This window comes from Lithobates pipiens, unplaced genomic scaffold (assembly GCF_037356315.1).
Source record: "Lithobates pipiens isolate NorthernLeopardFrog02 unplaced genomic scaffold, aLitPip1_a1.2 Scaffold_8, whole genome shotgun sequence".
NCBI classification, from domain to species: domain Eukaryota; kingdom Metazoa; phylum Chordata; class Amphibia; order Anura; family Ranidae; genus Lithobates; species Lithobates pipiens.
The window spans coordinates 145,897,052-145,910,823 of NW_027507903.1; the positions used below are offsets into that span (position 1 = coordinate 145,897,052).

The 13,772-nt window shown below is 42.8% G+C and overlaps 1 protein-coding gene across 1 annotated transcript in view; it reads left to right on the top strand.

Moving 5' to 3' along the window:
* The window catches only part of EXOC4 (exocyst complex component 4), a 716,245-nt gene that overhangs the window by 594,717 nt on the left and 107,756 nt on the right, over window positions 1–13,772 (top strand). The gene's annotated exons all lie outside the window — the stretch shown is intronic.

The following is a 13,772-nucleotide window of genomic DNA, read 5'->3' on the forward strand; positions in this document are numbered from 1 at the left end:
TTTCAGTGCACATTTCTTTTTCGATTACATTTCTCGCGCAATTCTTCCATCATTGATTAGAAAATAGTTTTTCCAAAAATTGCCAACATGCCCATTTACTTGAATTTGATTGCCGCATAAAAATCATCAGTTACTACAGCCCACTAATGGTGCAAAATTTGAACAAAAATTCTTAGATAAGGTTTTCTAAAGAAAATAATTTTGAAATTCAACCCATGTATGGCCAGCCTTAGTTTAATATGTACTAGAATGACGGGAAGAAAATAAGTGTGGAGAAGGCTTGGAACAGCTCATGATCCAAAGCGCGCATCATCTGTAAAACATGGTAGAGGCAGTGTGTCGGCATGGGCATGCATGGCTTCCAGTGGTACTGGGTCTGCACTGTTTATGATGTGACAGGAGCAGCCAAAATGAATTCTGCAGTGTTTAGAGATATACTGTCAACCCAGTTTCAGCCAGATCCAAAAAAGTTGATTGGATGGTGCTTCACGGTACAGATGGACTATGATCCAAAACACTGCAAAAGCAACCCAGGAGCTTTTGAAGGAACAGCGGAATATTCTGTAATGGCTGAGTCAATAACCTTGTCTCAACCCAATTGGTTCCTAAAATGGTTCCTTAAAATTTTTACTTGATATTTATGTTCAACCCCTTGAATTAGAGCTAAAAGTCTGCACTTCAAATTAATTTGAATTGTTTTGGTTTAATTTTACTCTGGTGGCATAAGAGCCAAAAGTATAAAAATTGTATGAAAAGTATGAAAATTGTGCCCGTGTACAAATATATATGGACCTAACTGTAGATCACCCAGAGGGGAATGTTTTTCTCTCAACAAAAGTGGAGTTAGGTTTTAAATCTATTTCATTAATCCCATCCAGGTTGCAATAGCTGTACTACTGAGATCTGCCTATGTAAAGTGGCATTAAACCCAAAAACAAAAATGCATTATATTTCAGCTTACCAATCCCAAAATGTGAATCTCATTGGCGCTTAATTCACACCATGGCGTTCCATTTTGCGATTCTCCCGTGATTCGGAAACACCGCAAATCACAGGATGCCCTTGCAATCCCTTTGAATGGCACCAAATCGTGGGGCAAATCTGCAGCGATTGTCTTCCGACAAATTGCCGTAAAATCACACAAAAAGAGATATTGTACTTTTAGGCACCGGGCATACACTTGCTGACACTTTAAGCAGTTCCAGCAACATACAGGATAACAGCTAATCGTTTGTAAGGACAGCATTAAATGGTTTGTCTCATCTCTCTAAAGCTGGCTGTACACTGGTACATTTTTACACAAACATTTGTACAAAACAAATCTTGTCAGTACATTCAATAAAGCCTATGAAGACTGACAATTCAAAGGTTTGCTTTATTTACTTTTAACGTTTGGTTTTGGATCGAATGTAATTTCCTAATCAAAAAATACATACATTGCTAGAAATTCGATCAAGAAAAAAATTTCCATTCTGCTCCTTTGAATTTCTCCATCACTTTGTTGGAAAACAGATGTCGATCTAATCAAACGTACAATTAGAAAATAAAATGAATGCACCAAAAACAAACATATTTTCGAACAAAATTCTGCTAGTGTACAGCCAGCTTTGCTGATATTTTTGCTAGACAGCTTGGTCTGTTGAAGCATGTTGAAAAATAGCAGACTATCTCACTAGGTGGGGGAAAAAAATGTCTGCAGGAGACAGATGTGGCCCGCGACCAAGCAGAACGCAACTGAGCAAGTAAGCTCCAGGAAGGAGTTTAAGAGTGAGTGAGCCAAGAGGCTGAAGTTTTTCTGTTAAACAATGATGGTGGAACCCCCTGCGAGGGAAGACTCTGAGAAGTTTGTTTCATTCAAATCAAATTGGGCTGCCACGCCCTTAAAAATACAGTCTGGACTGACTGGTGTTCCTGAAAACGCATACACCACCTGAGCATAATCACCCCAGATCATTACAGTTGGTCGAGAACGCAGGCACGGATGGCACTGGTCCAGATCCTTAGATGTTGGAAACCATGAGTGTCAGGAGACTGTATGGATGGTTGTTGCTGTGTGAAGCAAAGTGATGTGTGCTGTGTCTCAGTCTTAAGGAAACAGTACACCCAAAAAAATTTTTTTTCAAAAGGAACTGTGTGTCCCTGGCTGCACAGATGGGCCATACAAGGGGATAAAGTTCTGCAAGGAGAGTGCGGTCTTCCGTGGTAACCAGAGACAAATTCTCATCTGGATGGTGTGGCTGATATGAGAGGGTAGCTTGTTCTCACAAAGAGGGCTGTGATGCCTTAGAAAAGTCACCTGGATGGTGGTGGGGCCACTATGAAGAGGTGGCTCACTGTTCCCACAAAGAGGTCTGGGATGCCCAATAATCTGCTGCTTCATCCTGTGATCACATGGGGAAAGGCGCCAAAGAAAGCTGTACAGGAAGAATGGGGTCTCCCATAGCAACCAATGAAAATGTTTTTGGTAAAGTGCCTGCCGTTACCATTGGCAACAGGAAACCTGTTTGGCCTGCAATGTTGCCCTGCAACCACGTGGGGGCATTGGCCTGTGTGAGTACAACTAAGGAGGGACAACACCCTAAATTGAAGGTTCAGACACCTGTCATCTGGGTTGGTAAGACTATTCCTGTTTCTTACGTGAATGAGGACTGATAAGGACTTGTCTTCGGCAGTCTGCTGTATAGCAGGAAGCAAGTGGTGAAAATGTGTTGTTGCCGCCAGAGATGCCAGGGGTGCCAATTAAGTGATGTATGCCATTGCCCCTAGCAACAATGGAAGTCAGGAATGATAGTGAGAATTGTATTTCTGACAATGTTGATGATCATGTTCTTGAGAAGTGTAGTACTGACAAGAAAAGTCCAACACTATAAAACCATCCTTCCTTAGTTTTAGTAAAAGCAGACACATCCAGGCATATATAAGGAGAGGTCTCTCCTATGTTTTGAATTACTTACTGTGGACCAATTAAGGTATAGCGCCACGCCTACCTACTGCTTTTTTCACTGACAAGAAAATTGTTTCAGATGCTGTTGAGCCTCTTGGTCTGGCTATGCCTTCTTGGGCGGATGCAGTGCTATGGAGCATAAACTATTGGGATGACTGGGCCAAGAGACGAATAGCAGAGCTGAATGAAATTTCTGTGGCTAAAGGTGTAGTGGACACTATGGCTGCTGTGCCAGGAGAGGCATCTGCTGAACAGTCTATAGGCCAAGGGGTGTTGCCTGTTGCAGAGATTAACCCTCTCATGTCTGAAGGTCCGAGTGAGCATAATTGCACAGCAGAAATCTTGCCCACGACGCATAAAGAAAACAATTTGTATTTTGTGATGACAGATATGCTTAAAGGGGTTGTAAAGGTTTGTTTTTTATTGTCTAATTAGGTTCCTTTAAGCTAGTGCATTGTTGATTCACTTACCTTTTCCTTCGATTTCCCTTCTAAATATTTTTTTTTTCTTTATCTGAATTTCTCACTTCCTGTTCCTCCTCTGTCAGCTTGCCCCCTTCATCTGAGCTCTTCTGGCTTGGGGTTAGTCAGCTTGCTAGCCCCCTCCCTTGGGACTACATCCCTGCGGTGAGACGCTGTCTACGTTCACAGGCGCGGGAGGGAGGGGAGCCGTGGGCATGCCTAAGACACTGTAGCTCCGCCTCCCATGCCATGTTATTGCAATCAGAATGACAATTTCAGCAGCACAGCCTTTACTCCACCCCCTTATGTTTATTCAGTGTATGGGCCTGCTGGGGAGGGGGGAATTGGCATGGCTGCTCAGCGGTGAGAAATGAGAACAAGGCTTGTTCTCGTTTTCTGACACACTGTGCCGCTAAGCGTCAAGGGAATTGTAGTTTGTTTGAAGACGTGAAGTTGCTGCATGGAGCACGCTGTAAAAACTGGAATCTGAGGAGATCATTGATGCACTAAAGGAGGAAGTTCAGAAAAAGCTTATGCATATAACAGGTAAATTGAAAATTTCTGCAGAAATAACAGCTATATTCTTGATCCTGAAATTCCTGGAAAAAAAAAAAGAATAATAAAAATGGCATAAATATATGCCCTATTTTATAGATGCTATAACTTTTGCGCAAGCCAATCAATATATGCATATTGCAATTTTTTTTTACCAAAAATATGTAGAATACATATTTGCCTAAACTGAAAAAGAAATGTGGGGATTTTTTTTATTCATTTTTTTGGATATTTATTTTAGTAAAAAAACTAAAAAATATATATTTTTTTTCAAAATTGTCAGTCTTTTTTTTGGTTATAGCGCAAAAACTAAAAAAATGCAGAGGTGATCAAATACCAACAAAATAAAGCATGATCTGTGGTGAAAAAAGGGACATAATTTTTTTTTTTGTGTACAACGTCGCAATTGTCAGTTAAAGTGCCGCAGTGTCGTATCACAAAAAATTACCTGGTCATTAGGGGGTTAAATTCTTCCGGGGCTGAAGTGGTTAAATGAAGTTGCAAGCTGCAATTAAATCGTCAGTGCAAATTGCACTGATGTGCAGCTTTGAAATTGCGCTGAAGTAGCTTGATTTCAAAGCTGCCCCGGTGTGAATCAGGGCTAAACGACTTCAGCATTTTTATTTATTTATTTTTTTACAAGAAAAAAGACCTCACTATTTAATTATAATTAAAAAAAATGTATACAAAATCCTTTAACCACTTACGGACCGCCGCAGGCTAATATACGTCTGAAGTTTGAAGAGGAATATCGTTGTTAGGTCAGCAGCTAGCTGCCATAACCCTGGTATCCTCTTCTTTGGCCAGTGGTCCGATTTACGATAAGTGTGGTCCTTGTGGCGGATTCGCTGTGAGATCACTTTTATTGGTGGCGAGAGAGGGCCTCCCGCGGTGCTCTGGTATCCTCCACCGCTTACTGGAGCCGTCAGCAGGGATGAAGGCGATCGGATGTATCCCCTTGCTTGGTATGGGGAAGGGGGAAGAGGGTAAGATGGCCCCCACCCATCTCCATAACATTGCAGGGCGGAAGTGACGTCAAAACGTCACTTCCATCCATAGCTCTTAAAGGGCCATTTTTTATTTTATTTTTTTTCTTAACCACTTAAGGGTCGCCGCATGCCAATGTACGTCATCAGAATGCCATGTACAGGCACAAGCACGTACATGTACTTGCTTGCCTCCCGCTGGATGCGGCAGTCCGTTTCGCTGCAGGAGCGATCCAGGATGAGGGGATGGCCATTGGTTTCTGGCCATCCCCTCTCGATCGCTCCTGGCGAATGAGAAGCTTCCTCCCCCGCTGTGTATAGTAAACACAAGCAGGGAGGAAGTGATGTCATTCTCCTTGGGGCGGTCTTTTTGACCGGACTACGAGGAGAACACTGAAAGTAAGTGCACCAAACACTACACTAACATGTAGGCACACAACCCCCCGCCCCCCTCCCAGTCACAGTGTCACTGATTGCAGTGATCATTTATTTACTGATCACTGCATTCAGTGTCAGTTGTGACAGTAAAAACTGTCAGGGCAGTTAGTGTTAGGTCCAGGGTAGCCCCCTACCCCCGCCCCAATAAATGTTTAACCCCCTGATTGCCCTAGAGTTAACCCTTTCACCCCCTTTTGCCAGTGTCACTAAGCAATCGTTTTTTCAGATCGCTGCATTAGTGTCACTGGTGCCGCTAAGTAGCTAGTTATTTTTTTGGGTTCACCGCCAGGTTTTTATAGCGCTAGGTACCCAGATATACTACCCAATAACGGTTTTAACCCCCTGATTGCCCCTAGTTAACCCTTTCACCCCCTTTTGCCAGTATCACTAAGCGATCGTTTTTTCTGATCGCTGCATTAGTGTCACTGGTGCCGTTAGGTAGCTAGTTATTTTTTTAGGTTCACCGCCAGATTTTTATAGCGCTAGGTACCCTGATATACTACCCAATAATGGTTTTAACCCCCTGATTGCCCCTAGTTAACCCTTTCACCAGCGATCACTGTATAAGTGTCCCTGGTGACGCTGGTTAGCCAGTTAGTTATTTAGGTTCCCCGTCGGGTTTTTATATAGCGCCAGGGACCCCCATATACTACCTAATAAAAATTTGAACCCCCTTATTGCCCCTAGTTAACCCTTTCACCAGTGATCACCGTATAAGTGTTACGGGTGACTTTGGTTAGTTTGCTTTTTTATAGCATCAGGGCACCCATTTATTACCCAATAAAGGTTTAACCCCCTGATCACCCGGCGGGTGATATCAATTAGGTTTTAGGGTCACGGTCTGCGTCAGTTTTTTTTTGGTAGCGTTTTATATTTAAATCCGGAAGGCAGTGCTTGAATTTCGGGGTCCCGTACGTGGCTAGTCTCCCAAAAAGTCCCCCACATGTGGTATCCCCGTACTCAGGAGAAGCAGCAGAATTTATTTTGGGGTGTAATTTCACTTATGCCCATAGCATGTGTGAGCAATATATCACTTAGTGACAACTTTGTGCAAAAAAAAAGAAAAATTGTAATATTCCTGCAACTTGTGGCAAAATATAAAATATTTCATGGACTCAACATGCCTCTCAGTAAATAGCTTGGGGTGTCTACTTTACAAAATGGGGTCATTTGGGGGGGTTTTGTGCTATTTTGGCATTTTATGGCCTTCGAAACTGTGATAGGTAGTGAGGAGTGAAATCAAAAATTTGCACCCTTAGAAATCCTGAAGGCAGTGATTGGTTTTCGGGGTGCCGTACGCGGCTAGACTCCCAAAAAGTCCCACATATGTGGTATCCCCGTACTCAGGAGAAGCAGCAGAATATATTTTGGGGTGCAATTCCACATATAACTATGGCATGTGTGAGCAATATATCATTTAGTGACAACTTTTAGTAAACTTTCTTTTTTTTTTTTTGTGTCATTATTCAATCACTTGGGACAAAAAAAAAATATTCAATGGGCTCAACATGCCCCTCAGCAATTTCCTTGGGGTGTCTACTTTCCAAAATGGGGTCATTTGGGGGGGGGTTTGTACTGCCCTACCATTTTAGCACCTCAAGAAATTAGATAGGCAGTCATAAATTAAAAGCTGTGTAAATTCCAGAAAATGTACTCTAGTTTGTAGACGCTATAACCTTTGCGCAAACCAATAAATATACGCTTATTGACATTTTTTTTACTAAAGACATGTGGCTGAATAAATTTTGCCCTAAATGTATGACTAAAATTGAGTTTATTCAATTTTTCTTATAACAAAAAGTAGAAAATATATTTTTTTCTCAAAATTTTCGGGCCTTTTCAATTTATATCGCAAAAAATAAAAATCGCAGAGGCAATCAAATACCATCAAAAGAAAGCTCTATTTGTGGGAAGAAAAGGACGCAAATTTTGTTTGGGTACAACATTGCATGACCGCGCAATTACCAGTTAAAGCAGTGCAGTGCGAAATTGTAAAAAGACCTCTGGTCCTTAGGCTGACAATTGGTCCGGGGCTGAAGTGGTTAAATTACAATTTTTTTTATTGCATTTTAGTGAATATGACATCTGAGGTCTTTTTGACACCTGATCTCATATTTAAGAGATCCTGTCATGCTTTATTTTCTTTTACAAGGGATGTTTACATTCCTCATAATAGGAGTAAAAGGGACACTTTTTTATTTTATTTTTTTTTAACCACTTACAGATCGGACCATTTTGCTGGTCAAAGACCAGACCACTTTTTGCGATTCGGCACTGCGTCGCTTTAACTGACAATTGCGCGGTTGTGCGACGTGGCTCCCAAACAAAATTGACTTCCTTTTTTTCCCACAAATAGAGCTTTCTTTTGGTGGTATTTGATCACCTCTGCGGTTTTAATTTTTTTGCGCTATAAACAAAAATAGAGAGACAATTTTGAAAAAAACGCATTATTTTTTACTTTTTGTTATAATAAATATCCCCCAAAAATATATAAAAGCACATTTTTCGATTTTTATTGTGACTGCGACATTGTGGCGGACACATCGGACATTTTTGACACATTTTTGGGACCATTGTCATTTCTACAGTAATCACTGCTATATAAATGCAGTGATTCCTGTGTAAATGACACTGGCAGTGAAGGGGCTAACCAGTGGGTGGCAGTGTAGGGGTGGCAGTGTAGGGGTTAAGTGTTCCTAGGGGTGTGTTACTAACTGTAGGGGGGTTGGGCTTTCATTTAGTGAATCACATGGAGCAGAGATCAGCGTCACTAGTTGCTAGGCAAAATGGAGAAATGCTGTTTACACGGCATTTCCTCCATGAAGCCGGTGAGACGATCGCGGGTATGCCCGCGGCACTCGCGATGGCAGGGCGGCATTGAAGATTGGACGTACCTGTATGCCAATATGCCTGCCCGTGCCATTCTGCCGACGTACATCGGTGTGCGCTGGTCGGGAACCGGTTAAAGAACAGTGTAAAAATAAAAAATAAAACTTAAAATAAATAAGGAAAAAAATAAAATTTGACGCGCCCAGTCCCGCCGAGCTCGCATGCAGATGCGAACACATACATGAGTAGTGCCCGCATATGAAAACGGTGTTCAAACCACACATGTGAGGTATGAGAGCAATAATTCTAGCCCTAGACCTCCTCTGTAACTCAAAAAATACAACCTGCAGAATTTTTTAAATGTCGCCTATGGAGATTTTTTAAGGGTAAAGGTTAGTCGCCATTCCACGAGCGGGCACAATTTTGGAGCGTGAATGTTGGGTATCAATTTACTCAGCGTAATATTATCTTTCACAATATAAAAAAAATTGGCTAACTTTACTGTTGTCTTATTTTTTTCCCCAAAAAAGTGCACTTGTAGGACCGCTGCACAAATGCGTTGTGACAGAAAGTATTGCAACATTTTATTCTCTAGAGACCCCTGCTCTAGATTGTTAGGAAAAAAAGATGTATAAAAAATGTTTTTAACTTGTTAACAACAAATCTCAAAAAGAAGCTCGTCCTTAACCACCTCAATACAGTGCAGTTACACCCTCTTCCTGACCAGACCAATTTTCAGCTTTCAGCGCTCTCACACTTTGAATGACAATTACTCAGTCATCCAACACTGTATCCATATGAAACTTGCGTCCTTTTTTTTCACACAAATAGAGCTTTCTTTTAGTGGTATTTAATCACTAGTGGTTTTTTTATTTTTTGTGCTATAAATAAAATAAAACGTACATTTTGTGAAAAAAAGGCCTTTTTCTTAGTTTCTGTCATACATTTTTGCTAATTAGTAATTTTTCTTCATAAATTTTGGCCAAAATTTATACTGCTACATATCTTTGGTAAAAATAACCCACATTAGTATATATTATTTGGTCTTTGTGAAAGTTATAGAGTCTACAATCTATGGTGCCAATCACTGAAAATTGATCACTTCTGATCAGGCCTTCAGTACATCAGGTGTACCTAATTTCTTGAGACTCTACCTAGTCAGGAAAGTACAAATACCCCCCTAATGACCCCTTTTTACAAAGTAGACATCCCAAGGTATTAAGTAAGTAGCATGGTGAGTTTTTTTAAGTTGTCATTTTTTCCCACAATTCTTTGCAAAATGAAGATTTTTAATTTTTTTTAATTTTTTTTTACTAAATTGTCATATTATCAGGTTATTTCTCATACACAGCATATGCATACAACAAATTACACCCCAAAATACATTCTGCTACTCTTCCCGAGTATGGTGATACCACATGTGTGAGACTTTTACACAGCCTGGCCACATACAGAGCACCAACATTAATGTAGTACTTTCAGACGTTCTACGAGCAAAAATGACGCATCTCATTTCTCAACCACCTATTACACTTTTGAAGTCCCTGGAGTACCAGGACAATGGAATTTCCCATAAAATGACCCCATTTTGGAAAGCAAACACCCCAACGTATAATCTGTGAGGCATAATGAGTCTTTTGAATGGTTAATTTTTTTCCAGAAGTTTTTGGAATATGTGGAAAAAAATTAAAACGCATTTTTTTTTACACAAAATTGTAAATTTATAAGATATTTCTAACACATAGCATGTATATAGCAAAAATGACACCCTAAAATACATTCTGCTACTCTTCCCGAGTACGGCGATACCATGTGTGTGAGACTTTTACACAGCCTGGCCACATACAGAGCACTAACATTGAGGTAGTACCTTCAGACGTTCTATGAGCAAAAATTACGCATCTCATTTCTCAACCACCTATTACACTTTTGAAGGCCCTGGAGTACCAGCACAATGGAATTTCCCATAAAATTACCCCATTTTGGAAAGCAAACACCCCAACGTATAATCTGTGAGGCATAATGAGTCTTTTGAACGGTTCATTTTTTTCCAGAAGTTTTTGGAATATGTGGAAAAAAATTAAAACACATTTTTTTTTTACACAAAATTGTCAATTTATAAGATATTTCTAACACATAACATGTATATAGCAAAAATTACACCCCAAAATACATTCTGCTACTCCTCCCGAGTATGCCGATACCACATGTGTAGGACTTTTACACAGCCTGGCCACATAGAGAGGCCGAACATTGAAGTAGTACGTTCAGGCGTTCTAGGAGCATAAATCACACATCTCATTTCATTCCTACCCATCACACTTTTGAAGGTCCTGGAGCACCAGGACAGTGAAATTACCCACAAAATAACCCCATTTTGGAAAGTAAACACCCCAACGTATAGTCTATGAGACATGGGCTGCGAATAGGTACTCGGGTACTCTGATGGCCTGGTGACAGGTACTCGGGTACTCTGATGGCCTGGTGACAGGTACTTGGGTACTCCTGATGGCCTGGTGACAGGTACTCGGGTACTCTGATGGCCTGGTGACAGGTACTCGGGTACTCTGATGGCCTGGTGACAGGTACTCGGGTACTCTGATGGCCTGGTGACAGGTACTCGGGTACTCTGATGGCCTGGTGACAGGTACTCGGGTACTCTGATGGCCTGGTGACAGGTACTCGGGTACTCTGATGGCCTGGTGACAGGTACTCGGGTACTCTGATGGCCTGGTGACAGGTAATTGGGGTACTCTGATGGCCTGGTGACAGGTACTCAGGTACTCTGATGGCCTGGTGACAAGTACTCAGGTACTCTGATGGCCTGGTGACAAGTACTCAGGTACTCTGATGGCCTGGTGACAAGTACTCAGGTACTCTGATGGCCTGGTGACAGGTACTCTGATGGTTTGGTGACTGGTATTTGGGTACTCTGAAGGGCGGTGACAGGTACTCATATGGACTGTGACAGGTACTCGGTATTCAGATGAACTGTGACAGGTACTCAGGTACTCAGATGGACTGTGACAGGTACTCGGGTACTCAGATGGACTGGAACAGGTACTCGGGTACTCTGATGGCCTGGTGACAGGTACTCGGGTACTCTGATGGCCTGGTGACAGGTACTCGGGTACTCTGATGGCCTGGTGACAGGTACTCGGGTACTCTGATGGCCTGGTGACAGGTACTCGGGTACTCTGATGGCCTGGTGACAGGTACTCGGGTACTCTGATGGCCTGGTGACAGGTACTCGGGTACTCTGATGGCCTGGTGACAGGTACTCGGGTACTCTGATGGCCTGGTGACAGGTACTCGGGTACTCTGATGGCCTGGTGACAGGTACTCGGGTACTCTGATGGCCTGGTGACAGGTACTCGGGTACTCTGATGGCCTGGTGACAGGTACTCGGGTACTCTGATGGCCTGGTGACAGGTAATTGGGGTACTCTGATGGCCTGGTGACAGGTACTCGGGTACTCTGATGGCCTGGTGACAAGTACTCAGGTACTCTGATGGCCTGGTGACAGGTACTCTGATGGTTTGGTGACTGGTATTTGGGTACTCTGAAGGGCGGTGACAGGTACTCATATGGACTGTGACAGGTACTCGGGTACTCAGATGAACTGTGACAGGTACTCGGGTACTCAGATGGACTGTGACAGGTACTCGGTACTCTAATGGACTGTGACAGGTACTCGGTACTCTAATGGACTGTGACAGGTACTCGGGTACCCTGATGGACTGTGACAGGTACTCGGGTACCCTGATGGACTGTGACAGGTACTCGGGTACCCTGATGGGCCGTGGCAGGTACTCGGGTACCCTGATGGGCTGGGACGGGTACTCGGGTACTCTGATGGGCTGGGACAGGTACTCGGGTACTCTGATGGGCTGTGACAGGTACTCAAATACTCTGATGGACTGTGATTGACAGGTACTATGAGGGGTGGTGACAGGTCCTCTTTATTGGGGGGGGGTAATCAGTATGTTTGGTGTACACTGTATGCGGTAACGAGATGTTACCGCAATCTCCTCCTCACAAACGATCGGTGTGTGAGGAGGAGAACCCGGTAACATCCCGTTACCGCGGTTTGTTTACATTTTAGTGATCGGCTGTGAAAGGATCACAGCCGATCACGTGGGTAAACAGCTGGCCAATGGCTGTTTACCAGCGTCGGTGACGAGCAGTGTTCCCGGGGAACACGCCACCACCGACGTGCACGCGCAGCGCGATCGCGCGCATGCGCCGTGCACGTTCGGGGTGTGACCATCTGTGATCGGCCGTGACTTCATCACGGCCGATCACGTGGTAAACGGCCATAACGAATGGCTGTTCACCCCCTTCGGTGGCGAGCGGTGTCTCCGTGACACGCCGCCCCTGAAGAAACAGGGATGCACGCGCACGATCGCGCGCATCCCTGTTTAAACGGGAGGCCGTCATATGACGGCCTCCCGCCACAATAGGTGCGCCGCCTGGCCGTCATTTGACGGCCGGCGGTCAGCTACTAGTTAATGTGGTTGTAAACCCTTACAAACCACTTTGACCTACAGGTAAGCCTAGATTAAGGCTTACCTGTGGGTCCAAGAAATATTTCCTAAACCTATACAGTTTAGGAGATATTTACAAAAAGACAGCCACCGCTGTCTACGGCATAGACAGCGGAAAATACTAGCTCATTATGCCTTTGCCTTGCAGGTTGCTTTTTTTTTTTCCCAGATGGGTTTACAACCACTTTAAGGTTAAGCTGGCCATACACACAGGGGTGCAAAATCTGGTACAGCTCTGCATAGAAACCAATCAGCTTCAAGGTTTTTTTTTTTGTCAAAGCTTAATTGAACAAGCTGAAAGGTTTGAAGCTGATTGGCTACCATGAAAAGCTGCACCAGATTTTACACTCGCCAGTTTTAGTAAATGAACCCCATTGTCTTGCAGGCTGAACAACAAATTGAATGGATGAATCTCCTTCTGCGGCTATTATATTTTGGAGAAAAAGGGATCCCTCGGTTTGTCTCTATAGAAGCCATAAAGCAACTGTACCAATAGTTACATCACTGGTGTGAAATGTACAATTATGTGCGTATTTATAAAGCATGTGTTTTATTTGCCATTCACCTACAGCGAATGCTTCTATCTGTCTATTTCTCTTTGATTTTATTTTTCTGAACAATTTCACTCATCTTTAACGGTTGCAGATAAAGGTTGCAGTCAGCATAATAAGTGCAGTTTTTTTTGCGCAAAACACTTCTATTACAAACTTTATATAATAGGGAGGCTCTGAAAGTTATTATAGGAAAGTGTCTCCAAAGCCTATGTGCAATGTTCCAGGCTGAGAGGCATCTGACATTTTGCGTGTGACCCAGGGGGTCAGGCTTTCATAAGAGACTTCTCTTTCTTACTGCTTGAAATTAACAGACTGAGCAGAGTGTACTTGAAGGCATCAATCACAGGCTCTATTTTTTAGGTGATCTTTGAAAAACGTCATGCAGGTAAATTAAAATCTGTCGTAGCGACATGGCTAGAGTTATGGAAAAATGTGACCTCTGTCCTTAAAAGCAACTA